This window comes from Heptranchias perlo, chromosome 38 (genome assembly GCF_035084215.1).
Source record: "Heptranchias perlo isolate sHepPer1 chromosome 38, sHepPer1.hap1, whole genome shotgun sequence".
Taxonomy (NCBI): domain Eukaryota; kingdom Metazoa; phylum Chordata; class Chondrichthyes; order Hexanchiformes; family Hexanchidae; genus Heptranchias; species Heptranchias perlo.
This window is the reverse complement of record NC_090362.1, coordinates 21,089,150-21,116,879: the sequence shown is the minus strand read 5'-3', so window position 1 is coordinate 21,116,879 and position 27,730 is coordinate 21,089,150. Positions and strand designations below refer to the sequence as shown.

The 27,730-nt window shown below is 46.1% G+C and overlaps 1 protein-coding gene across 4 annotated transcripts in view; it reads left to right on the top strand.

Moving 5' to 3' along the window:
- The window catches only part of cd276 (CD276 molecule), a 300,738-nt gene that overhangs the window by 173,856 nt on the left and 99,152 nt on the right, over positions 1 to 27,730 (top strand). The gene's annotated exons all lie outside the window — the stretch shown is intronic.

Sequence of the window (27,730 nt, the reverse complement as noted above, 5' to 3'; positions counted from 1 at the left end):
AGTTCTAGATAGGAACATAGGAACAGGAGTAGGCCATTCAGCCCCTCGTGCCTGCTCCGCCATTCGATAAGATCATGGCTGATCTGTGATCTAACTCCATATACCTGCCTTTGGCCCATATCCCTTAATACCTTTGGTTGCCAAAAAGCTATCTATCTCAGATTTAAATTTAGCAATTGAGCTAGTATCAATTGCCGTTTGAGGAAGAGAGTTCCAAACTTCTACCACCCTTTGTGTGTAGAAATGTTTTCTAATCTCGCTCCTGAAAGGTCTGGCTCTAATTTTTAGACTGTGCCCCCTACTCCTAGAATCCCCAACCAGTGGAAATAGTTCCTCTCCATCCACCCTATCCGTTCCCCTTAATATCTTATAAACTTCGATCAGATCACCCCTTAACCTTCGAAACTCTAGAGAATACAACCTCAATTTGTGTAATCTCTCCTCGTAACTTAACCCTTGAAGTCCGGGTATCACTCTAGTAAACCTACGCTGCACTCCCTCCAAGGCCAATATGTCCTTCCGAAGGTGCGGTGCCCAGAACTGCTCACAGTACTCCAGGTGCGGTCTAACCAGGGTTTTGTATAGCTGCAGCATAACTTCTGCCCCCTTGTACTCCAGTCCTCTTGATATAAAGGCCAGCATTCCATTAGCCTTATTGATTATTTTCTGCACCTGTTCATGTCACTTCAATGATCGATGTACCTGAACCCCTAAGTCCCTTTTGGACATCCACAGTTTTTAACTTTTTACCATTTAGAAAGTACCCTGTTCTATCCTTTTTTGATAGAAAGTAGATGACCTCACATTTGTTTACATTGAATTCCATTTGCCACAGTTTTGCCCATTCACCTAATCTATCAATATCCCTTTGTAATTTTATGTTTTCATCTACACTGCTTATAATGCCACCAATCTTTGTGTCATCGGCAAACTTAGATATGAGACTTTCTATGCCTTCATCTAAGTCGTTAATAAATATTGTGAATAATTGAGGCCCCAAGACAGATCCTTGCGGGACTCCACTAGTCACATCCTGCCAATGTGAGTACCTTCCCATTATCCCTACTCTATGTCGCCTTTCGCTCAGCCAACTTCCTAACCAAGTCCGTACTTTTCCCTCGATTCCATGGGCTTCTATCTTAGCTAACAGTCTCTTATGTGGGTCCTTATCAAATGCCTTCTGGAAGTCCATATAAATAACATCCATTGACATTCCCCTGACCACTACTTTAGTTACCTCTTAAATTAACCCTTAGTGGATATGTTTTGGCGTAAACTCCAAATATTGTAAAAAGAAAGATAATCCAGGATGAATAAATACAGATATTGATTGAGGTGAACTTCAATATTTCATATACATTTTAATTTGTCTCTGTATAAACCAGTAAAAGCTGATACTGTCATCCGTGTTAATGAACAATCTTTTGAAATTAATCTCAATGGGGCGCTCTTAAAAATACAAACATTCTGAAGATCTGTTCATTTTAAAGGATCAGTCGTCTGATGGTGATTTGTCGGACAAGCTGTGTTTTATCGGTGATAGATCGACAGATTTGCATTAAAAGTCCACACTAGATTTTACGGACTGTACTGAGTCTTTCATTTTTATTTTGGGAGGAGGATTATTAATCTATTTCTCAGGAGGAAAGGATACTATCCCTTTGGAAATGCTTCCAGTCCGTTTCTACGACGTGCAAAATCGACCCAATAGTTGTAGAGGGGACATGGGGCTGTTCATGCTGATTAAAATACAAATTTTAAAATTTCAGATTGATACATGCACGCACTTCATATGTACAACAATATATTTGGCTCGTGTGGAGCATAAACACCAGCATGGACCAGTTGGGCCCAGGCCCCCAAGCTCACCCCATCCAGACATGGTAATTATATCACTGACGTTCTCTGACCGTGGAATCTTTTGGGAATGGGTGTGCTTTTCCTGCTGTTATGTAAGGAATGAGGAATCCAGAGGGCTGGATTGCTGACTGTTTTATAAAGCAGCAAGTATAAACAAACACAGCAGGATGCCTTGTCATCTTCTGTCTGAAGGAACTAAAAAGAATCATGAAACTGCTGCACTGAAGTAGTCAATATAATATCAAATCTTAAAGGATTAGCTTGCTCTGATGCTTGAAACCTTTGTGAAAATTCGACGGCCGTGAGAGGCTTGTATTATGGATTTGTTGAGTTACTGGGACCATTAGGATCAACAGTCCATCCTTGGCACTTGCAGACAGTGTTAGGTCAGATTGATTTAATACTTTATTTGTTATAACCTCTGCCTGCCCCTTGTGAGTAAAATGCTTCGAATAAAATGACTGAATCGGAATTTGTGGCCGTTTTGGCGTTACACATTTCAGGTGAAAGGTTCTATAAACTTTCAGGAAAATAAATGCTTTATAAAAGTGTGTTTGTAACTTCCTCAATGGCATAGCAGGTAAACGCACAGCATGGTACGGGAGTACAGGCAACACCGATCGCAGGCTCACAGACTCGATCCCTGGTCTTTGCTGAGTTCACTGGTTTGAGCACCCTTTGCCTACGAAGCAGAGAAATCAGCTCGGGCTCCTGATGCTGAAACATCATCCCCCACTCCCTTTGCCCCGCCATTGGCGGTCGTTCCTCCAGCCTGAGCTCTGGAATTCCCTCCCTGAACCTCTCCGCCTCGTCACCTCTCCTCCTTAAAACCTACCTCATTGGCCAAGCTTGTTGCCTCGTGTTCTAATGTCTCCATCTTTGGCTCAGTGACTATTTTTTTGTCAGATTATTCTTGTGTGAAGCACCTTGGGATGTTTTCCTACGTAAAAGGTGCAAGTTATTGTTGTTTGCCTTGGCTGTGACTAGTTCGATGAACAAGTTCTGCTGACACTGGCCATCTGGGTCCACATAATTAGGAATAGAGACTTGGACAAGGTACCAAAGGGCTACTTGCTCCCATGGATCTGTGCTCCAGGAAGAGTCAGTGCCTTCAGGAGCGATGGGAGAAAGTGGGGAGATGGGGTAGTGTCTTTATACAATACTGACTGATCTCCTGTGGCAATGCTCACATCGCATACTTTATTATAAGGAATGGAATGTTATTTCATATTGCACTATTCTGCTAATCGGTGCATCCTGAGGTCAATTAGAAGCTAATTGCTGTTGCTGAGAAGTCTGTAGATTGGCAGCTGCTTGTAAACCATCGATCTCGGTCAGAAGAAATGGCAGTCCTTTTTTTTCTATTTCATATTTTTTAAGATGCTAATTACTGATCATTTGGTTCCTTACCTGTCCAATTGTGATATGCTGTTTTATGAATGATATTTGATCCAGTCAGGATATTGAGTTACTTTAAGTGCAGTGTTTTTTTAATGTGGAAAAAAATCTCATTCTTTTGTCATTTCAAAAGATGTAACCAGTGGTTCTATTCTGACGGAATTCCAATGAAGTATTTGCTTCATGGCCCTTCTTAGCGAGTTGAGTGTCACAGTGTTAAGGCGGGTCTGTCAGATATCCATAACTCCAAAAGTTAGATAAAGGTTAAATGGCATCTTTGGGATGCTGTAATAACTGCAGCGGTTCAAGAAGGCGGCCCACCACCAGCTTCTCCAGGGCAGCTTGGGATGGGCAATAAATGCCGGCCTCGCCAGTGACGCCCACATCTCAAAATAACCTGAATGACTCTGCAGAGAGTTATTTACTGTATGACCATGCCATTGTGTTGATTTACAAGCCTTCAGATTTTGCAGTAACCATGGTAACACAAGTAAATTATCAGAGTCAGAAAGCTGAGAGTGAATCTGTTCATTCTGGACATAGGTTCCATATTTACACTGCTAATAAATGCTTTATCGTTAGTATTTCCAGTCATAAATAATTTTGGTTCCCTGCTGTTAAAATTGATTTTCTTTTTGTTTATTGAGTGATTGAATCATTTCATGTCCTTTTGTTTATTAGTTTGTTCGCAGCGTTGACTCAAATTCTTAAAGGGGTATCGTCCCCTCCTTGAGTTACATTCACCCAGCTTCAGACCCTCAAACCCAGTGTGCTGAAAATTCCATGTTGGAACCAGTGCAGAAAACGACGATCTCTGCGCACAATTTGTAACCCTGCACTTCTCATGAATAGTGCAGGCATCCCAAAGACAACACCTCTGACCATGCGTCACTACACTGAAGTTTCAGCCTAGATTATGTGCTTGTCTCTGGAGTGGGACTTGAAACAATGATCTTCTGACTCAGAGGTGAGAGTGCTACCACTTAGCCAAGGCTAACTACTGCTGCACACATCTCATCCCCACCTGTGAAGCACACTGGGACATTTTGCTATGTACTTTACTCAAAGAGTGGTGAGAACATGGGACTCGTTACTACTTGGGAATGGTTGAGGCGAATGGCATAGATGTATTTAAGGGGAAGCTACATATGTACATGAGGGAGAAAGGAATAGAAGGATATTCTAGTCTGGCTTCTCGCACATCCCCGATTTTAATCGCTCCACCATTGGCGGCCGTGCCTTCAGCTGCCTGGGCCCTAGGCTCTGGAATTTCCTCCTTAAATCTTTCTGCTTCTCTACTTCCCTCTCCTCCTTTAAGACGCTCCTTAAAACCTCCCTCTTTGACCACTTTTTTAGTCACCTGTCCTAATATCTCCGTACGTGGCTTGGTGTCAAATTTTGTCTGATAATCGCTCCTGTGAAGTGCCTTGGAACGCCTTACACATTAAGGCGCTATATAAATGCAAGATCATTGTTTTATGTTGATCAGGTGAGACAAAATAAGGTGGGAGGAGGCTCGTGTGGATTGTAAACACTGGTGTAGACCTGATGGGATGAATGGCCTGTTTCTGTGCTGTGTAATTCTAAGTAATCCTGTGTAGATGTAAATTGCTGGGTGAGATTCCCACCTGTTCAATGTGCAGAAAGTCTCGCCAACATTGAGAATCACTCAGCCAGTTAATCACTTATTTGCATTCCAGTACATTGTTCCATTGACAATATGGGGAAGCCTTAATATTTGTAATAAAAACAGAAAATGCTGGAAAACTCAGCGAGTCAGGCAGCGTCTGTGGAGAGAGAAACAGAGTTAATGTTTCAGGTCGCTGACCTCTCCTCAGAACTGGAAGATGTTAAAGGCTCTTTAACATCTAACACTAACATCTTCCAGTTCTGAGGAGAGGTCATCGACCTGAAACGTTAACTCTGTTTCTTTCTCCACAGACGCTGCCTGATTTGCTGAGCTTCTCCAGTATTTTCTATTTTTATTTCAGATTTCCAGCATCTGCAGTATTTTGCTTTAGATATTTTTATCGACACTTTCCAACAGAGTGCTTAAATACAGTAAGGCTGCACTCAATATTGAATGCTCTGTTCATACAGTGCAAAGAGGTTACATAAAACATGCTTTACAATTTTATAGCTCGTAGCATCTTATGATACTGTAGGTGCTTTGTACAGAACCTTGGTTAGGCCACACTTGGAGCACTGTGAACAGTTCTGCTCTCCATATTATAAAAGGATATTGAGGCACTGGAGAAGGTGCAAAAAAGGTTTACTAGGATGATGCCAGAACTGAGAGGTTGCACCTATCAGGAAAGATTGAAAAGGCTGGAGCTCTTTTCTCTAGAAAAGAGAAGACTGAGGGGCGACCTGAAAGAGGTCTTTACGATTATGAAATCATTTGATAGGGTAGACGTAGAGAAAATGTTTTCCAACTGCGAGGGAGACCAGAACCAGGGGCCATAAATATAAGATAGTCATTAACAAATCCAATAGGGAATTCAGGAGAAACCTCTTCACCCAGAGATGGTTAGAATGTGGAACTCACTACCACAAGGAGTAGTTGAGGCAAATCGCACAAATAGATTTAAGGGGAAACTAAATAAACACATGAGGGAGAAAGGAATAGAAGGATATGTTGATCGGGTTAGATGAAGAGGGGTGGGAGGAGGCTCACATGGAACATAAACACTGGCATGGACTTGTTGGGCCGAATGGCCTGTTTCTGTGCTGTACATTCTTTGTAATTGTAAAACTTTGACAATAACTGAGAATATTTTCTTGATGCCACATTTATTGCCCCTGGAAAGTGGGGGTGAGTCTTCTCCATCAATGGGTGCAGTCCTTGTGTTAATGGTGCTCCCACAATGGTGTTAGGGAATTCCAGGATACTGACCCAGTGATGATGAAGGAACGAGGATATATGTCCAAGTCAGAGAAATATATACCGAGAAATTATTTCCTCTGCTGGGTGAAACAAGAACAAGGGGACATAATCTTAAAATTGGAGCTAGGCCGTTCAGGGTGAAATCAGGAAGCACTTATTCACACAAAAGGAAGTGGAAATCTGGAAAACTCTCGCCCCAAAAAGCTGTGGCTGCTGGGACTTTTCAAGACTGAGATACACAGACCTTTATTAGGCAAAGGTATCATGGGATATGGAGCAAAGGTGGGAGTGGGAGTGGAAGGGTGGAGGAAGTAGGTTTAATGGTGACTTTCATAAGGGAGTTGGATATATACTTAAAAAGGATAAATTTGCAAGGTAATGGGGAAAGAGCAGGGGAGAGGGACTAATTGGGTAGCTCTTTTAAAGAGCCGGCACAGGCATGATGGGCCGAACGGCCTCCTTCCTTGCTGTATGATTCTATGAATTTCCTCCTGTCTTGAGGGCTCCGTGTTAAGCTGCAGTCCCATGACTCTGATGTGAACCGATGTGACATTTGGGAAATATTTTCCTCTGTGCCAAAGTTGAAAGCAAAAATCGATGTGAGTTAACTGGTGAGTAAGATCACCAGAAAGTAATAACTGAACTTTCATCCATTTCTACCACGACAGTCTATCCCTGTAGTGGCCAAAAATGTCGTATGCTGCGCCTTTCACGACCTCAGGACGACCCAAAGCGCTTTATAGCCGTTGAAGTACTTTTGAAGCGTTGTGTGAAGTGTAATATAGGAAACATGGCTGCCAATTTGTGCACAGCAAGATTCCACAAACAGCAATATGATAATGACCAGATAATCTGTTTTAGTGATATTGGATGAGGGATAAATATTGGCCAGGACACCGGGAGAACTCCCCTGCTCCTCTTCGCAATAGTGCCATGGAATCTCAAGTGTCAGCCTGGATTATGAGCTCAAGTCTCTGGAGTGGGAGTTGAACCCACAACCTTCTGACTCAATCTGCAGACCTACCGCGACAGAGGCAGCTCCATGGACCTCAGTGGGAGAAGTGTACGAGTTGGCTCACGCTTCAGAAAGCCCTTCCCGACGCCCAAAGGCAACATCACAGGAGTCAGCCATTTTGTTGATTTGGTGATGCTTTCTTCTCTGCCCAATGGAAGAACGACAGCCGCCACGATGGGGAAGGGGTGAAACAATTTTATTTAATGAATGAATTCCCGTTTTTAAGTGCGAGTGATGTAAACTTTCAATATGATTTCATGTGTTTACTCCCTGGTAATTCATGTACTTCAATGATTGTTCCTGTGCTCTACTCTGGAATGGAGGGAGTTAGTGGGGATTCTGGAGACTCTTCACTTGCAACTGCAACTAACTTTTATGCCTTTATCAATAATGGTCTCCACTGAAGTTTCTGTGGTCTTGTTGTTTTCTGAGGTAGTGAATGGATGTAAATACATAAATATATGCCCGTCTTCCCCTGCCCCATATTTATTGTTCCTTTGAGGACAGTGTTCAGGAGCAGTCAGTGACGGAGATGTTTTTTTTTTGAGATTCTGACTTTTCTTCCTCCGTCTGTACCTTCTCCCCCACCAAGAATGATAGACATTTGTACTACCTCCACATACTGGAACTTTCTCCCTAGACATCTCTCCCCTCCCTCACCGTGCTCCATCTCTCTCCTCCCTCACCGTGCTCCATCTCTCTCCTCCCTCACCGTGCTCCATCTCTCTCCTCCCTCACTGTGCTCCATCTCTCCCCTCCCTCACCGTGCTCCATCTCCCTCCTCCCTCACCGTGCTCCATCTCTCCCCTCCCTCACCGTGCTCCATCTCTCCCCTCCCTCACCGTGCTCCATCTCCCTCCTCCCTCACCGTGCTCCATCTCTCTCCTCCCTCACCGTGCTCCATCTCCCTCCTCCCTCACCGTGCTCCATCTCTCCCCTCCCTCACCGTGCTCCATCTCCCTCCTCCCTCACCGTGCTCCATCTCTCCCCTCCCTCACTGTGCTCCATCTCTCCCCTCCCTCACCGTGCTCCATCTCCCTCCTCCCTCACCGTGCTCCATCTCTCCCCTCCCTCACCGTGCTCCATCTCTCTCCTCCCTCACCGTGCTCCATCTCTCTCCTCCCTCACCGCGCTCCATCTCCCTCCTCCCTCACCGCGCTCCATCTCCCTCCTCCCTCACCGCGCTCCATCTCTCTCCTCCCTCACCGTGCTCCATCTCCCTCCTCCCTCACCGTGCTCCATCTCTCCCCTCCCTCACCGTGCTCCATCTCTCTCCTCCCTCACCGTGCTCCATCTCTCTCCTCCCTCACCGCGCTCCATCTCCCTCCTCCCTCACCGCGCTCCATCTCCCTCCTCCCTCACCGCGCTCCATCTCCCTCCTCCCTCACCGCGCTCCATCTCCCTCCTCCCTCACCGTGCTCCATCTCTCCCCTCCCTCACCGCGCTCCATCTCCCTCCTCCCTCACCGCGCTCCATCTCTCCCCTCCCTCACCGCGCTCCATCTCTCCCCTCCCTCACCGCGCTCCATCTCCCTCCTCCCTCACCGCGCTCCATCTCCCTCCTCCCTCACCGCGCTCCATCTCCCTCCTCCCTCACCGCGCTCCATCTCCCTCCTCCCTCACCGCGCTCCATCTCCCTCCTCCCTCACCGCGCTCCATCTCCCTCCTCCCTCACCGCGCTCCATCTCCCTCCTCCCTCACCGCGCTCCATCTCCCTCCTCCCTCACCGCGCTCCATCTCCCTCCTCCCTCACCGCGCTCCATCTCCCTCCTCCCTCACCGCGCTCCATCTCCCTCCTCCCTCACCGCGCTCCATCTCCCTCCTCCCAGTTATCTTCTTACGTATTCCCTGCTTGACCTCTGCCATTCTTCCTGTCTTATCCCACAGTGTCACTGCCTCATTTCAAGCAAGCTCTTTTATTCTTTTCGACAGGCCTGTTGGCCGCAGTCACTGATCCGTGAGAACAAGTTTTAAAAAAACAACTCTCTCTGATGTTTGGATGGGGTGAGTGTTCCCTGTGACACACACTGTGCTTTGTGGACCCTCTTTCTTGATTGTACTCTGATTGAGACATCCTGACACATGTGCACAGTTTGTCCTGAACAGATCAATTTTATCCGAACGATATATATAGCCTGGTCCTGACAGCTAAAAAGACAGCAGTCTGCTGCTCACAGACATGATCTTTGTGGAACTACCTGGTGTCTGACCAGCATTATCACTCTGTCAGATTTTGCCAGAAATACATTATTTTATAGAATGTAAAATCTATTCGCTCTTGCTAAAATCTGTCTGCTCCTCCTGATTTCCTAGGGACTGCCACACATTCAATTAGTCTCGAATAAAGGAAAGAAAGAAAGATTTGAATTTATATAGCACCTTTCACGACCTCAGGACGTCCCAAAGCGCTTTACAGCCAATGAAGGAGTTTTGAAGTGTAGTCACTGTTGTAATGTAGGAAACGCGGCAGCCAATTTGTGCACAGCAAGATCCCACAAACAGCAATGAGATAATGACCAGATAATCTGTTTTAGTGATATTGGTTGAGGGATAAATGTTGGCCAGGAAACTGGGGAGAATTCCTCTGCTCTTATTAGAACTAGTGCCAAGGGATCTTTTACATTCACCTGAGAGGGCAGATGGAGCTTTGGTTTAATGTCTCATGCAAAGGTCGGCACTTCTGACAGCCTAGATTATGTGCTCCAGTCTCTGTTATGACAATGACCTTACATTTATATCCGTTAGTTATCAATTCACCTTGTGAATTAATTTTAATATTCACTCTCGTGATTTGGGCATCGCTGGCGAGGCCGGCATTTATTGGCCATCCCTAATTGCCCTTGAGAAGGTGGTGGTGAGCCGCCTTCTTGAACTGCTGCAGTCCGTGTGGTGAAGGTTCTCCCACAGTGCTGTTAGGAAGGGAGTTCCAGGATTTTGACCCAGCGACGATGAAGGAACGGCGATATATTTCCAAGTGAGTTGACGGCTCGAGGAGGAAAGGGGGAAAAGATGACTTAAAAGAGAAAGTAAATGAAAAGGTGGTGTCCAGCTTCCCAGAATTACCTTTTTCTTCTCCGCACACCATGACGCCTGGTCCCATCAGGTACTGAACACATAATTTCTCACCACCTGAATTAACTCACCGTCGACACACACCAGCTGCATGTTAATTAGAGAGGAATATTGTATACCATTGAGGTATGGAGGAATTGAATTAAAGTGTATGGTTTTCGAATTAATGCCTAATGGATGTGCAGGGACTACACAAGCTGGAGTATGTTAGAAGAACACACAGCGTGCTGCTGACTTGCTGTGTGTGCGTGTAATGATTAGAAAAAACAGGAACCCATTTTACTGAAGTACCAATTAGCTCAATTAGAGTCTCACCCTTTTATATAACACTTTTTTTTTGAATGTTGTCATAATGCAGTAATTAAACTGTTGGCCAGTGGGGCCTGAGGAATTCTCAGGATGAACACTTTCACAATGCCAACTAGCTCAACCAGAGAAGAGATGACTGATGGAACTCACCGACAGGAGTGTAGCCCGGCGGAGTCCAATAGCCAATGAGCAATGAATTGCAGTCTTGTTTTGTATTACATTTCTGAATTTATATAACTAGTCCAGTTCAATCCTGGTTACCAAATAATGAAGCTGAGAGTGTAGTTACCCAGTAAGGGGAAAAAAAACATTGATTAGGTGGGTGCCCATTAGGGTAGGTGACCACTTTCAAATATAAAACATCTGCAAGCTTTGGGAGATCTCTCAGCTCAGAAAATCAAACTCTTGGCAAATAAATTATGTCAGCAGTAAATTTAATCTGAATTCGGGCAAGAGGGAGAAAGCATGTTCTATAAACAAGTGAGAATTGCTTCCCCGATGACCTAATGTGGTGGTAATGTTTTATAAATATATTAAGAGCAAGAGAATAACGAAGGAAAGAGTAGGGCCTATTAGAGACCAAAAAGGTAACCTGTGTGTGGAGGCGGAAGATGTGGGGATGGTTCTTAATGAATACTTTGTGTCTGTCTTCACAAAAAAGAGAGGGACGATGTAGAGATTGTAGTTAAGGAGGAGGAGTGTGAAATATTGGATGGGATAAACATAGTGAGAGGAAATATTAAGGGGATTAGCATCTTTGAAAGTAGATAAATCACCAGGCTGGACAAAATGTATCCCAGGCTGTTAAAAGAAGCAAGAAAGGAAATAACGGAGGCTCTGATCATCATTTTCCAATCCTCCCTGACTACAGGCGTGTTGCCGGAAGATTGGGGGACTGCTAACGTACGTTGCACCATTGTTTAAAAAGGGAGTGAGGGATAGACCGAGTAATTACAGGCCAGTCTAACCTCAATGGTGGGCAAATTATTGGAATCAATTCTGAGGGACAGGATAAACTGTCATTTAGAAAGGCACGGACTAATCAAGGACAGTCAGCATGGATTTGTTAAGGGAAGGTCGTGTCTGACTAAATTGATTGAATTTTTTGAGGAGGTAACAAGGAGGGTCGATGAGGGTAGTGCGTTTGATGCAGTCTACATGGATTTTAGCAAGACTTTTGACAAGGTCCCACTGGCAGATTGGTCAAAAATGTACAAGCCCATGGGATCCAAGGGAATGTGGCAAGTTGGATCCAAAATTGGCTCAGTGGCAGGAAGCAAAGGGTAATGGTCGATGGGTGTTTTGTGACTGGAAGGTTGTTTCCAGTGGGGTTCCGCGGGGCTCGGTACTCGGTCTCTTGCTTTTTGTGATATATATTAATGATTAGGATGTAAATGTAGGGGGCATGATTAAGAAGTTTGCAGATGGTGGTGGGGATCTGGAACTCACTGCCTGAGAGGGTGGAAGAGGCAGAAACCCTCAACTCATTTAAGAAGTTGGCCGTGTGGTTGATAGTGAGGAGGAAAGCTGTAGACTGCAGGAAGATATCAATGGACTGGTCAGGTGGGCAGAAAAGTGGCAAATGGAATTCAATCCGGAGAAGTGTGAGGTAATGCATTTGGGGAGGGCAAACAAGGCAAGGGAGTACACAATAAATGGGAGGATACTGAGAGGTGTAGAGGAAGTGAGGGACCTTGGAGTTAGCAGGACAGGCAGATAAGGTGGTTAAGAAGGCATATGGAATACTTTCCTTTATTAGCCGAGGCATAGAATATAAGAGCAGGGAGGTTATGCTGGAACTGTATAAAACAGTAGTTAGGCCACAGCTTGAGTACTGTGTACAGTTCTGGTCACCACATTACAGGAAGGATGTGATTGCACTCGAGAGGGTACAGAGGAGATTTACGAGGATGTTGCCAGGACTGGAGAATTTTAGCTATGAGGAAAGATTGGATAGGCTGGGGTTGTTCTCTTTGGAACAGAGGAGGCTGAGGGGAGATTTAATTGAGGTGTATAAAATTGAGGGGCCCAGATAGAGTGGATAGGAAGGACCTATTTCCCTTAGCAGAGGGGTCAGTGACCAGGGGGCATAGATTTAAAGTGATTTGGTAGAAGGATTAGAGGGGAGCTGAGGAAAAATGTTTTCACCCAGAGGGTGGTGGGGATCTGGAACTCACTGCCTGAGAGGGTGGAAGAGGCAGAAACCCTCAACTCATTTAAAAAGTACCTGGATGTGCACTTGAAATGCCGTAACCCACAGGGCTACGGACCAAGTCCTGGAAAGTGGGATTAGGCTGGATGGTTCATTTTCGGCCGACGCGGACATGATGGGCCGAATAGCCTCCTTCTGTGCCGTAAATTTGCTATGATTCTAAATGCACCACACACAGTTGCGAGTTGCGATGCCTGGTCTGCGATGTGCTGCATCTTGTTTGGGACTGTGTCTGATGGACTGAAGTGGGCCTCGGTGTTTCTGGGCCAATGGGGAAAAAAGACTCAACCATCGCTCCCTGCTACCGGTCTCTATCCAGAGTGTCTTGCTGGGAAGACATGGTGTGTGGATGTCTGGTGATGTCGCCTGTGATGCCCTATGTGGTCGAATAGCCTACTGGTACTACCTACGTTTACAGACATGAGGAATGGCCACTTGGATGAGGTAATGGGAGGGCTGCCAAAAGCCGTGGAATTACTGCAGCACGAGGCAGAACCATCAGCAGAGGAGGCGGAGACGAAATGTAGGAATGTTAAAACAAAATAATAAATTGTCTCTGTTTATTTTTAGTTTATTGTTGAGTTTCCAGTCTCCAGACGTCCCATTGTGGTGTTCGATATTCTTCCAACTGACAGCACTTGCAGGGGGCCTGCTCCTGGGACCTCCTGTGATGCTGCTTCAAGTCCCATTCGCCCGTCACCCCTGTGCTCGATGACCTACGTTGGCCCCCGGTCCTGCAACGCCTTAAATTTAAAATTCTCATCCATGTTTTCAAATCCCTCCATGGCCTCGCCCCTCCCTATCTCTGTAACCTCCTCCAGCCCTACAACCCTCCGAGATCTCTGCGCTCCTCCAATTCTGGCCTCTTGCGCATCCCCGATTTTGATCTCTTCACCATTGGCGGCCGTGCCTTCAGCTGCCCGGGCCCTAAGCTCTGAAATTCCCTCCCTAAACCTCTCCGCCTCTCTCTCCTTTTAAGATGCTCCTTAAAACTTACCTCTTTGACCAAGCCTTTTGGTCACTTGTCCTAATATCTCCTTATATGGCTCAGTGTCAATTTTTGTCCGAATACATTCCTGTGAAGCGCCTTGGGACGTTTCACTGTGTTAAAGGCGCTATATAAATGCAAGTTGTTGTTGCTCTAATTCCTGTCACGGGGAGTGGAGCAGCACAGATTGATTTTATCCTCCAGAGTTTCACTCACTACCTGGAAGTTGCGGATGCAGCCGACGGAAGGAAGTCCCCACTAGGACAATTGTGGAGGATAAAAGCATAATCAGCACTCTGCTGGGTCATAGGGCCAACACCTGATGTAATTTTCACTGGTGAATCACTGGGGAGTCTCCTCTTTATGTCACTCAGTATGGCTTTGTATTAATTATTATAATGAGGCTGGATGGGAGGTTTCACCAGCTCGATGGCAGTGGCTGGACAAAACTTGTCATATATTCCCATCTTTACTGGAAGCCATATTTATAAATCTGTAAATGGGGGAAGGTTAACGAATGCTTACTAGAGGCGCATTCATGTATGAAGAGTTTGGGGGAACATTGGGGCAATTCTGGGATTTTGAGCAATGGAGAGTGGGGGGACTGGACATAACTCATTGCCAAAAAATCGGGGGCCCATCACTCACCACCCCCTCTCCCAGTGGTTGTGGCAATGGCATAAAGAGGGAAGAATATCTATATGTATATATACATGCGTGTGTGTGTACATGTATGTGTGTTTGTCTACGTGTGGTAGTAACAGATGAAAGGATTGTAATAGCATTGATAAATTTGAGCCATTTACATTATCTCGCCCGCTCACTGCTACTGGCTTGTTATGTACTTAGGTATTCAGGGCTTGTAAATTCATGCATCATTATCTGTACATACTTCAGTTTAATACAAAATAAAATAATGCATGCATCAGTACAAAATAACATTAATACACACATCAGAAAGAGACACTCTGGCATCAGATCTTAAAGGGAAACTCCCGCCATTATTTGAAACTTGATGCTTTTGAATGGTGTTTTTCCACTCTAACTTTCCCCACCCTTCACTGAAGGTTCCACCAGCACCTGGACCTTCTGTAACTCGCCCTTAATGTGGCTATTCTTCACCTGCGAGCCTATATAGAGTGTGCTTGCAGCTATTCCACCATGGAAGACCTCACAGACGAGCCCAATTCTGTTTTCAGGCAGCATCCACACTATCCGGGAATGAGGACTGGGAACTCTGGCTGTTTTTTTTTTCTCCCGTAGCCCTGGGCACTGAAGCCAAATGTATATTTTGTGCTCAAGTCTCTGGAGTGGGACTTGAACCACGACTTTCTGACTCAGAGGCGAGAGAGAGCCACCCACTGAGCCACAGCTGACGCAAGCAGGAAGCGAAGGAGTTTGGAGGGGGAGAGGGGCAGGGATGGGGAACAAACTGGGCCGGGCTTTTAGGAGGCCTCATGAAGGTGGGGAGGGATTCAGTCGTGCAAGGTGGTGTCGGGGCAGAGCCCCAGAAGGCAGGGGGCGCAGCAGCTGAATTCAAAGACAGAAATAAAATGTGAAATCTATTTTATTAGTGAGTTGATAATGTTTTCCGTGTTGCCGCCTGAAGCAATCCACTCGACTTGCAGCCGATGACAAAACTGGTTGAAGAGATTGCTGCAAGAATCATAATCAAAGTGTTAGAGCTGACATGTCATATCTGGCACGACAAAGACAAAGTTCATCACGAGTCAACTTTCAAACAGGTTGGCGGGCCCCCACCTTGAACTGTTACTGGGCATTCTGTGTACAATTATTCACTTAGCCCGTCAGTCGCTAACCTCTCAGCAATTTGATTATTAATTCAAATTGAAGGTGTGCGTGTGCAATTTTGAGCCTCGTAGTTTTGACGAGGGCTCATTGTGTGTCTCACCGTTTTTAAAAGTATGCGGTTGCCATGGAGATTTACTTTAAGCCTCTTTGTTGAAAGCATCTGACAGGCTGAAAATGGTAGATTAATCACTTGGTTTTTTTTTCCCAGTAATTTTAGCCATTTGAGTTCTTGATGTTCTTGTCAGCTTTCAAACACCCACACACTTCCAGTTGTAATATCCGTAAAAGTAAAATGCGTCAACTTTCTTAGCAAATGCAACAGCAACTTGCATTTATTTAGCGCCTTTAATGTAAAACATCCCGAGGTGCTTCACAGGAGCGATTATCAAACAAAATTTGACACTGAGTCATATGAGATATTAGGACAGGTGACCAAAAGCTTGGTCAAAGAGGTAGGTTTTAAGGAGCTTCTTAAAGGAGGAGAGAGAGGTAGAGAGTCCGGGAGAGGTTTAGGGAGGGAATTCCAGAGCTTCGGGCCCAGGCAGCTGAAGGCACGGCCGCCAATCGGAGATGCCCAAGAGGCCAGAATTGGAGGAGTGCAGTGATCTCGGAGGGTTGTAGGGCTGGAGGAGGTTACAGAGATAGGGAGGGGCGAGGCCATGGAGGGATTTGAAAACAAGGATGAGAATTTTAAAATTGAGGCATTGTCGGACCGGGGGCCAATGTAGGTCAGCGAGCACCTACAGGGAATTTAGGAAAATTAAGGGATGGTAAAAAGGAACAGAAGGTTTAGTAGGTGGAGTATACTTTTAATGAACAAAACAGCGGGAACTTCTTAATAAAAACTGGAAAATACTGGAATTGCACACTGTCGGTCAGCATCTGAGGGGGAAAAAAAGATGAACTGTTCTCCCAGTGGCTTGTTAGGGAAATGAACGCATGGTGTGATTCTGAGCCAGAAAGACCAGAAGATCGCAGGTATGATACATGCGGTTAGCTGATGTTCAAGAGGGCGGCAATTGGGTCACCACGATTGGGCACAGTACTCTTGGGTTTGGCAGGGGCATCGTGCACCGCGGTACTGCGTCTCTCCAGTGAGCCCTGCTGGAAACTGTACATCCTGGGAGTGGATGGGTTGACGTGTTGCCTGCCATATTTAATTAGCCTGCTGGCGATTGACTATTTGGGTGAGGTACGAGAGGGCTATCGGTCCTTGTGGAACTGCACCCAAACAACAGTTTGCATTTATGTAATACTTTCAATGTAGTCAAGTATCCCCAGCCACTTTTGAAGTACCGTTGGAATGTAGGAAACGTGGCAGCCAACTTGTGCACAGCAAGATCCCACAAACAGCAATGGGATAATGACCAGATAATCTGTTTTAGTGATGTTGGCTGAGGGATAAATATTGGCCCCAGGACATCGGGGAGAACTCCCCCTGCTCTTCTTCAAATATGGGATCTTTTTATTCATGGAAAGTTTTGAAGGTGGGGAAAGATGTTATAGAGTTATAGAGTTATACAGCACGGATAGAGGCCCTTCGGCCCATCGTGTCCGCGCCGGCCATCAGCCCTGTCTACTCTAATCCCATATTCCAGCATTTGGTCCGTAGCCTTGTATGCTATGTAGGAAGGAAGAAGAGGTTAGCAAGGGAACTCCAGGCAAGAATCGGCAGTGGAGAAGGGAGAATGCTTGTTTTCTTTTTAGAATAAGGACTGATTAATCTTTCGGGTATGACCCTTCAACTGTGTTTTTATAAAGGATCTCACCTGAAGGGTCCAATTTTGTTTGAAAATAGCTCCTGTGAAGCGCCTTGGAATGTTTTACTATGTTAAAGGCGCTATATAAATGCAAGTTGTTGTTGTAGTAGTAGATGTCTCTCGGAGAGCTGGTGCAGGATGAATTGTCTCCGCGCTGCTTTAAAAAAAACCTGAAAATCCTTAAGCTCCCCTTTTGCTCCAGACGCAGACTCCATTCCTGGTATTTTCTCCTGGAACGAGTGCTCAGCGTATCTCTGCTTCCCTCGAGCTTTGGATTCCACTCTCCTTTCTTTTTTGGTTTGTTGTAGCACAAAAACGCTATTGCAATAAATTTCAGGCCGCCTCAACCCAATTTCAACCAGATGAGAGTCCCTGGTGCAATAAATACTGGCTCTAATTTGACACTAATCGAGTAATCACACTCTGAGGAGCAATAAGGACGGCTGGCCTGGGAATGGAGTGCTGTCTCCCCCGTTCAGCAAGGCGAAATAAATCGCAATTTTGTCAAAAAAATACATTTCTGTGTGTAACAAATTCATTCAGGGATGTAATTAAATATTCAATAATAAATGTATTTAATTTCTGCACCTGATTGTAACTGGTCTTTGTTCATTGAAGCATGAACTGCCTTCTGCCCCGACTTGTTTTGACAAAGTTCCTCCAGCTACATGAGGAACTAGCTGAAGGAAAGGGAACAGCAGGGTATTTGTTTGGAGGATAATCTCAGATTTGGGGAGACGTAGTATTGAGTGGAGTGTTTCCGGGGTTAATGTTGGAACCAGAACTGGCTCTAATTTACCCAGTGACTTGGGAACATTTTTAAAATGTGTTCTAGAATCATAGAATCCTAGAAAGGTTACAGCATGGAAGGAGGCCATTCGGCCCATCAAGTCCGTGCCAGCTCTCTGCAAGAGCAATCCAGCTAGTCCCACCCACTCCCCCGCCCTTTCCCCGTAGCTCTGCAAATTTTTTCTTTCAAGTACTTATCCAGTTCCCTTTTGAAGGCCATGATTTAATTAATGCATTCTTTTGTTGGAAGCCATACATTTTTAATTTTCAGTCCCTTCATTTTAAAATTATTCCCCCTGGTCTTGGTTTTCCCAAGAGGTGAGCTGGCCAACACCTGGGCTCTCCAGCAATGCTGCTCCCTCATTCGCTGCCAGTAGTGGCTTGAAGATCACCTGGGTCAGCTTTACCTGTACTACCCCTCTCCCTCCCTACAATAAGCAACCCAGTCTCGGTGGCTCAGCTCCACGGACGAGATTTGGACTGTGAGGAATGCTCACCCACTGGATGACGAGGCTGCATTTCGAATCTGCCATGGCTCTCGCTTGTGAGTCAGAAGGTTGTGGGTTCAAGTCCCACTCCAGAGTCTTGAGCACATAATCTAGGCTGACACTCCAATGCAGGACTGAGGGAGAGCTGCACTGTCAGAGGGGCCGTCTTTTGGATGAGAGGTTAAGCCGAGGCCCCGTCTGTCCCCTTGGTTGGATGTAAAAGATCCCATGGTACTATCTCGAAGAAGAGCAGGGGAGTTCTCCCTGGTGTCCCGGCCAATATTTATCTCTCAACCAACATCACTTCAAAAAAAAGATTATCTGGTGATCGCTGTTTGTGGGAGCTTGCTGTGCGGAAATTGGCTGCCATGTTTCGCACGTTACAACAGTGATCACTTCAACATACTTCATTGGCTGTAAAGCTCTTTGGGACATCTTGAGGTCACGAATAGCATTGATGCCACTGTTTTCCCCTATGTATTTCTGCTGCCCATTGTTGCATCTGAACCGAGAAGTTTACTTGAAACCTGTGAAAATTGAAGAAAGCTTTATCTAAATCACGAAAATGGGTTTTATGGTCAGTTTGTAGGGAAATTGCCCCTGAGTTAGAATGTGGGTCCAAGCCCCACGACAGACTTGAGCACAAAATCTAGGTTGACACGAAATGGTTGATTTTAACTTTGCCCAGGGCGTTAAGGTGGTACGGGGTGGGGCCTAGCTGTGTCTCCATCATCGGGTGGACCTTGGATCAGAGACGAAAAGGCCGGTCACCCCAGACAGGTGGGGGCCTACTTTACAGGCCAAAGCTGTGGCCTGATGGTATCAATAGCGGCTGGATGCCACTTCAATTAACAAATCTCGGGAGGCCCAAACTCGACAGCAAGGCCTATCGGGAGGCAGCAGTGACCAGAAAAGGCCAAGGTAAGTATGATAAAGGTCACTTTTCTGAGGAATCCTTGTGAACTGGGAAGAGCTGGAGTTTGTCCGCACCCTGCGAGGGGGACTTGGCCCCCCATGGGTTTCTTTATTTCAAACCACCCGATCCCCCTCTATCCATTGTGCAGTCAGTTATTAACAATGGGAAGGTGAACGTTTGACAAAGTAGTTTTGAGGCAGAGAAGGTGCCTTTGATATGATTCCTTTGTAGCTTATGGGGAAGGTCCTGGGCCATTTGATGGTGTGGGCATTAGAGCAAGACTAATACTTGGATGAGGCTTGCCAGTTTGAGGGTTAATGAGCATTGCTGTGGGAACACTCCGTATTTAAGCCATGCCAGGTCTAATCAGGGAATGAACAGTGTGCTCTCATTGGGCGTTTAGACAATGCAAGCGAGCCAATTCAGAATCAGATGATTTAAATTTGTAAAATCCCTGATCCATGACCTGCAATGTTCGAAGTGAACTTGTTGTGGTGGAGGGGGAGGGGCAGGGGGTGGGGCGGGGGGCAGGGGGTGGGGCGGGGGGCAGGGGGTGGGGCGGGGGGCAGGGGGTGGGGCGGGGGGCAGGGGGGAGGGGCGGGGGGCAGGGGGGAGGGGCAGGGTCTGTGTCCATCACACATCACACCAGCTGACTGGAGCACTGCTGCGTCCCCACTGGTCTGATTGACTCAGTCGGCCTTAACGTCACACATCGGGTTGGAATTGCTGATTTGTCGCAGGAAGAAGGAGCAGATCCTGGCAATTTGGGAAGTGGGAATCAATCCAAAAGCAGCTTTGAGAAAAACTTCATTTGAATTTTAACTAAGCCAATTTGAGACTGAGTTTACTGGGACATTTACCCCCGCAGTGCAGAAAAAGGAATACTTTCCAGCTCCTCGACAGTTGAAGGCCAAAGGAAAAACCCCGTACGTCCCAAACAGCTAGTGATGCCCTTAAAGAGTTAACCTCACTCTTGACAGTGTGTATCTGTACTGAACAATCTTTAAACAATTGTCTGCTATGAACTGCAACTAAAGACAGGCTTCCATTTATAGACCGCATTTCAAAACCTCAGGACATCCCAAAGCTCTTCACAGCCAATGAAGTGTCTTTAGAGCTGTAGCCACTGTTGTAATGTAGGAAACGCGGCAGCCAATTTGCACACGGCAAGGTCCCACAAACAATAGTTAAGGGTACGGTAGCCTAGTGGTTTTGGTACTGGACTAGCACTCCAGATGTCATGAACTCCAGTCCTTCCGCAGCAAGCGGTTATGAAATTGAATTCAATAAATCTAGTCATTTGTGGGCTGGCACCAGAAATAAATAACCATGAAAGCTATTGGATTGTTATTAAGACCCAATTGGTTTGCTGATGTCCTTCAGGGAAGTGAAGCTGCCGTCTCTACCCAGTTCAGCCTACGTATGACTCCAGTCCTTTCTGACGCAGGTTGACTCTTGACGCCCTATGAATTGGACCAACCAACCACTCAGTTATGAAAACATCTGCTGCCACTTTCTCAGGGCAACTAGGAGTAGACGATTAATATGGCCGTACCAGTGTCGCTCACATCCAGGGAACAAATTAAACCATCTGGGTGTAAAGTTACACTTCAAAATAAGGCTCCAGGCCAGTCTTATTTTAGCGTTTCCTTACTTATAATATTCAGTAAACCTCAAATCATTTTTAAATTGCCCATCCGTATGACTGGACTATCAACTGGAGTTGCCATTTTTCTCTCTGGGAGGACGTGACCAGATGCTCCCTGACCCATTCACCTGTAGCTGAATCTAACTTAATGGTGGGCCCTTCTGATATTGAGGAACAGTCAAGCTTTGAGCTCTTGTTTATTTTGGAATCACACAATCCCCTGCCTGGGGATTCCTTCAGCAGATTCACACTTCTAAAACAAAGATCGCTGAGCGATTCCAACATCAATAGAAATCCCCTTGTTGTGGCAACATCTTTCTGCAAATGCAGCACCGGTTCGATACAGGCAACATCACAATTTCCAGCACCATGATTCTTCATCTTTAGAAGCTGCTGAAGGGAGGGAACACTTGTTTGTTAATGGCTTTGACATTGAGATTTTAAATGGAAATCTCGGGGACTGGTTCCATTGTAAGTGATGGCCCTGTGCCCAATTTGCGAAGGGAGAACCCTGGCTTAATTAACACAGAGCAGGAGGCACCCACTCACAACCTGTTCTTATTTATGTGCGACATGTGTGGATGCTGAAACCAGCACCAAGTCTGAACACCCAGCGCGCGCCTCCGAATCCGGTGTAAAGCACAACAGTTAATGCTTTAAAGATTTGCTTGGTGAAAACAAAATGAAGGAACAGAGGATTTACCTTGTGCTGATGTGCGCCATCAGGGGGAGAATGTGGCAGTTACAACCTGTGATTAGCACATCCATGGGTTGACGATTATGGATAGTGAGCATGACTGGGCTTGTGAAGGAATAATTTTCAATTCATTTACGTTATTTCTGCCTTTTTTTTAATTGTTCAGGTGTTTCTCAGCAAGTTTCGGTATTGGTGTGTTTTGTCTCTATTTTCTTGGACTTCAACAACAACAACAACTTGCATTTATATAGCGCCTTTAACACAGTGAAACGTCCCAAGGCGCTTCACGAGAACGATTATCAAACAAAATTTGATACCGAACCACATGAGATATTGGGACAGGTGATCAAAAGCTTGGTCAAAGAGAGAGGTTTTAAGGAGCGTCTTAAAGGGAGTGAGAGGTGGAAAGGTTCAGGGAGAGAATTCCAGAGCTGAGGGCCCGGGCAGCTGAAGGCACGGCCGACTGGATACAAACTGGATTCAAAATCATGGTCTGCTGCTGTGCGATTTCCCAACAGGTGCTGTCATTGGGTACAATTCATGCAGGATTCCACAGATGCTCAGTCAATTTGAAAAAATTACTATTTGCTGAAGATCAGACCTGGTGTTAGTGAACTCAACAAAGGCAGAAGATACTGAAGTATCTCTCCAACAGTGATGGAAGTGAATAGTAATCAGAATTCCTGGTCCCCTTGTACTTCCTACTCTTGCAATTTAATTTGAAGTGATATTCCAGATTTTCCATTCCCTTGATTATTTTTATCCCTTTAAGATCACCTCTTGGAGAGGCCTCATTTCCAGACTTTCCTCATAACTCTGACCTTTGACACTAGGGGTCAGTCTGGTGGCTCTTCTCTGCACTGCCTCCAGTGCTTCAATGTCTGCCTTGCTGCTCAGCGACCAGGACTGGACGCAGTACGCGAGGCGTGGACTCACTGGAGCCCCGGACAGTTTAATCACTGCTTCCTCTGACTTATATTCTACTGTTTTAGCTATGTAGTTTGCCATTTTATTGGCTCTATTGATTGCTGCTCTGCATTGGTTGAGTGCCAAGTCTACAAAGGTTCCGAGAAAAAGAAAGACTTGCATTTATCTGTCTTTACCGAGGAAGAAGATGCTGCCAAAGTCACAGTAAAAGGGGAGGTAGTTGAGATACTGGATGGGCTAAAAATTGATAAAGAAGAGGTTCTAGAAATGCTGGCTGTACTTAAAGTGGATAACTCACCCGGTCCGGATGGGATGCATCCTAGGTTGCTGAGGGAAGTAAGGATGGAAATTGCAGAGGTACTGGCCGTAATTTGCCAATCATCCTTAGATACAGGGGTGGTGCCAGAGGACTGGAGAATTGCAAATGTTACACCTTGTTCAAAAAAGGGTGTCAGGATAAACCCAGCAACTACAGGCCAGTCAGTTTAACCTCAGTGGTGGGGAAAATTAACAGTCACTTGGACAAGTGTGGATTAATTAAGAAAAGCCAGCACGGATTTGTTAAAGGCGAATTGTGTTTAACTAACTTGATTGAGCTTTTTGATGAGGTAACAGAGAGTGTTGATGAGGGCAGTGCGGTGGATGTGGTGTATATGGATTTTCAAAAGGCATTTGATAAAGTGCCGCATAATAGGCTTGTCATCAAAGTTGAAGCCCATGGAATAAAAGGGGCAGTGGCAGCATGGATACGAAATTGGCTAAGTGACAGGAAACAGAGAGTAGTGGTGAACAGTTGTTTTTCGGACTGGAGGGAGGTGTCCAGTGATGTTCCCCTGGGGCCGGTGCTGGGACCACTGCTTTTCTTGATATATATTAATGTCTTGGACTTGGGTGTACAGGGCACAATTTCAAAATTTGCAGATGACACAAAACTTGGAAGTGTAGTAAAGAGTGAGGATAGTGACAGACTTCAAGAGGATATAGACAGGCTGGTGGAATGGGCGGACGGGTGGCAGATGAAATTTATCGCAGAGAAGTGCAAAGTGATACATTTTGGGAGGAAGAACGAAGAGAGGCAATATAAACTAGAGGACACAATTCTAAAGCGGTTGCAGGAACAGAGGGATCTGGGGGAGTATGTGCACAGGTCGTTGAAGGTGGCAGGGCAGGTTGAGAAAGCGATTTAAAAAAAAACAACGGGATTCTGGGCTTTATAAATAGAGGCATAGAGTACAAAAGCAAGGAAGTTGTGACAAACCTTTATAAAACACTGGTCCGGCCACAACTGGAGTATTGTGTCCAATTCTGGGCACTGCACTTTAGGAAGAATGTGAAGGCCTTAGAGAGGGTGCAGAAAAGATTTACTGGAATGGTTCCAGGGATGAGGGATTTCAGTTACATGGATAGACTGGAGAAGCTGGGGTTGTTCTCCTTGGAGTAGAGAAGGTTCAAGGGAGATTTGATAGAGGTATTCAAAATCATGAGGGGTCCAGACAGAGTAGATAGAGAGACTGTTCCCAATGGCAGAAATGTCATGAACCAGAGGACATAGATTTAAGGTGATTGGCAAACGAACCAAAGAATCAAAGATGACATGAGGGAAAACTTTTTTACGCAGCGAGTGGTTAGGATCTGGAATGCACTGCCCTGGGGGGTGATGGAGTAAGATTCAATCATGGCCTTCAAAAGGGAACAGAATAAGTACTTGAAAGAAAAAATATTGCAGGGCTGTGGAGAGAGGGCGGGGGAGTGGTATTAGCTAGATTGCTTTTGCAGAGAGCTGGCACAGACTCGACGGGCCGAATGGCCTCCTTCTGTGCTGTAACCATTCTATGATTCATGCAACATCTTTCGCAACTTCATGACATCCCAAAATGCTTTACAGCCAATGAAGTACTTTTTTTGAAGTGTAGTCACTGTTGCAATGTAGGAAACTCAGTCCAACAAACAGCAATGTGATAATGATCAAATAATCAGTTTTAGTGATGTTGAAGGATAAATATTGGCGAGGACACCGGGGAGAACTCCACTGCACTTCTTCAAATAGTACCGTGGGATCTTTTCCGTCTACCTGTGAGGGCAGACAGAGCCTCGATTTAATGTCTCACCTGAAAGATGACACCTCCGACAGTGCTGCACTCCCTTGGTACTGCACTGGGAGTGTCAGCCTAGATTATCAGGTCAAGTCTATGGAGTGGGACTTGAAACCAGAATCTTCTGACTCAGAGGCGAGAGTGCTACCACTGAGCCATGACTGACACAAGATACTGTCCATGTTAAAATAACTTGTCTGCCCTCATATGAGGAGTGGCCATTTTGGTGATAGGCAGGAGGGTAATTGGTGCCCCCCCTAGAGATCTGCACCCCAGCATTGGTCAATGTCTTCAGTAGACAATGAGGAGTGTAGAAGAGCATGCCAGGAGCAGCACCAGGCCTACCTAAAAATGAGGTGCCAACCTGGTGAAGCTACAACTCAGGACTACATGCATGCTAAACAGCGGAAGCAACATGCTATAGACAGAGCCAAGCGATTCCACAACTAACGGATCAGATCAAAGCTCTCCAGTCCTGCCACATCCAGTCGTGAATGGTGGTGGACAATTAAACAACTAACGGGAGGAGGAGGCTCTGTAAACATCTCCATCCTCAATGATGGCGGAGTCCAGCACATGAGTGCAAAAGACAAGGCTGAAGCGTTTGCAACCATCTTCAGCCAGAAGTGCCGAGTGGATGATCCATCTCAGCCTCCTCCCGATATCCCCACCATCACAGAAGCCAGTCTTCAGCCAATTCGATTCACTCCACGTGATACCAAGAAACGGCTGAGTGCACTGAATACAGCAAAGGCTATGGGCCCCGACAACATCCCGGCTGTAGTGCTGAAGACTTGTGCTCCAGAACTAGCCGCGCCTCTAGCCAAACTGTTCCAGTACAGCGACAACACTGGCATCTGCCCGACAATGTGGAAAATTGCCCAGGTATGTCCTGTCCACAAAAAGCAGGACAAATCCAATCCGGCCAATTACTGCCCCATCAGTCTACTCTCAAAGTGATGGAAGGTGTCATCGGCAGTGCTATCGAGCGGCACTTGCTCACCAATAACCTGCTCACCGATGCTCAGTTTGGGTTCCGCCAGGACCACTCGGCTCCAGACCTCATTACAGCCTTGGTCCAAACATGGACAAAAGAGCTGAATTCCAGAGGTGAGGTGAGAATGACTGCCCTTGACATCAAGGCAGCATTTGACCAAGTGTGGCACCAAGGAGCCCTAGTAAAATTGAAGTCAATGGGAATTAGGGGGAAAACTCTCCAGTGGCTGGAGTCATACCTCGCACAAAGGAAGATGGTAGTGGTTGTTGGAGGCCAATCATCTCAGCCCCAGGACATTGCTGCAGGAGTTCCTCAGGGCAGTGTCCTTGGCCCAACCATCTTCAGCTGCTTCATCAATGACCTTCCCTCCATCATAAGGTCAGAAATGGGGATGTTCGCTGATGATTACACAGTGTTCAGTTCCATTCGCAACCCCTCAGATAATGAAGCAGTCCGAGCCCACATGCAGCAAGACCTGGACAACATCCAGGCTTGGGCTGATAAGTGGCAAGTAACATTCGCACCAGATAAGTGCCAGGCAATGACCATCTCCAACAAGAGAGAGTCTAACCACCTCCCCTTGACATTCAACGGCATTACCATCGCCAAATCCCCCACCATCAGAATCCTGGGGGTCACCATTGACCAGAAACTTAACTGGACCAGCCATATAAATACTGCGGCTACAAGAGCAGGTCAGAGGCTGGGTATTCTGCGGTGAGTGACTCACCTCCTGACTCTCCAAAGCCTTTCCACCATCTACAAGGCACAAGTCAGGAGTGTGATGGAATACTCTCCACTTGCCTGGATGAGTGCAGCTCCAACAACACTCAAGAAGCTCGACACCATCCAGGACAAAGCAGCCCACTTGATTGGCACCCCATCCACCACCCTAAACATTCACTCCCTTCACCACCGGCGCACTGTGGCTGCAGTGTGCACCATCCACAGGATGCACTGCAGCAACTCGCCAAGGCTTCTTCGACAGCACCTCCCAAACCCACGACCTCTACCACCTAGAAGGATAAGGGCAGCAGGCACATGGGAACACCACCACCTGCACGTTCCCCTCCAAGTCACACACCATCCCGTCTTGGAAATATATCGCCGTTCCTTCATCGTCGCTGGGTCAAAATCCTGGAACTCCCTTCCTAACAGCACTGTGGGAGAACCGTCACCACACGGACTGCAGCGGTTCAAGAAGGCGGCTCACCACCACCTTCTCAAGGGCAATTAGGGATGGGCAATAAATGCCGGCATTGCCAGCGACGCCCACATCCCATGAACGAATAATTTTTAAAAAATAGAGTCGAAAGTTGGGAGACAGAAAAGCAATGCTAACCAGAAAAATTCCTTTACCGCAGGAATGTTAATGACTCCAGTGGGGAATTATGTTAAACTTGTATCTGACTGCATTTGGAGAACTGTACACCGTTCCGGTCTCCATATTATAAAAAGGATATAGAGGCACTGGAGAAGGTGCAAAAAAGGCTTACAAGAATGATGCCAGAATTAGGAGGTTATACCTATCAGGAAAGATTGAACTGTCTTGGGGCTCTTTTCTCTAGAAAAGAGAAGGCTGAGGGGTGACCTGAGAGAGGCCTTTAAAATTCTGAAAGGGTTCGATGGGTTTGATGGGTTCGATGTAATGAAGATGTTTCTACTGATGGGGGAGACCAGTACTGGGGGCCTTTAATATAAGATCGTCACTGATACATCCAACAGGGAATTCAGGAGAAACTTCTTTGCCCTGTCAGTGGTAAGAATGTGGAACTCACTACCACAAGGAATGGTTGAGGTGAATAATGTCGATGCATTTAAGGGGAAGCTCAATAAACACATGAGGGAGAAAGGAATAGAAGG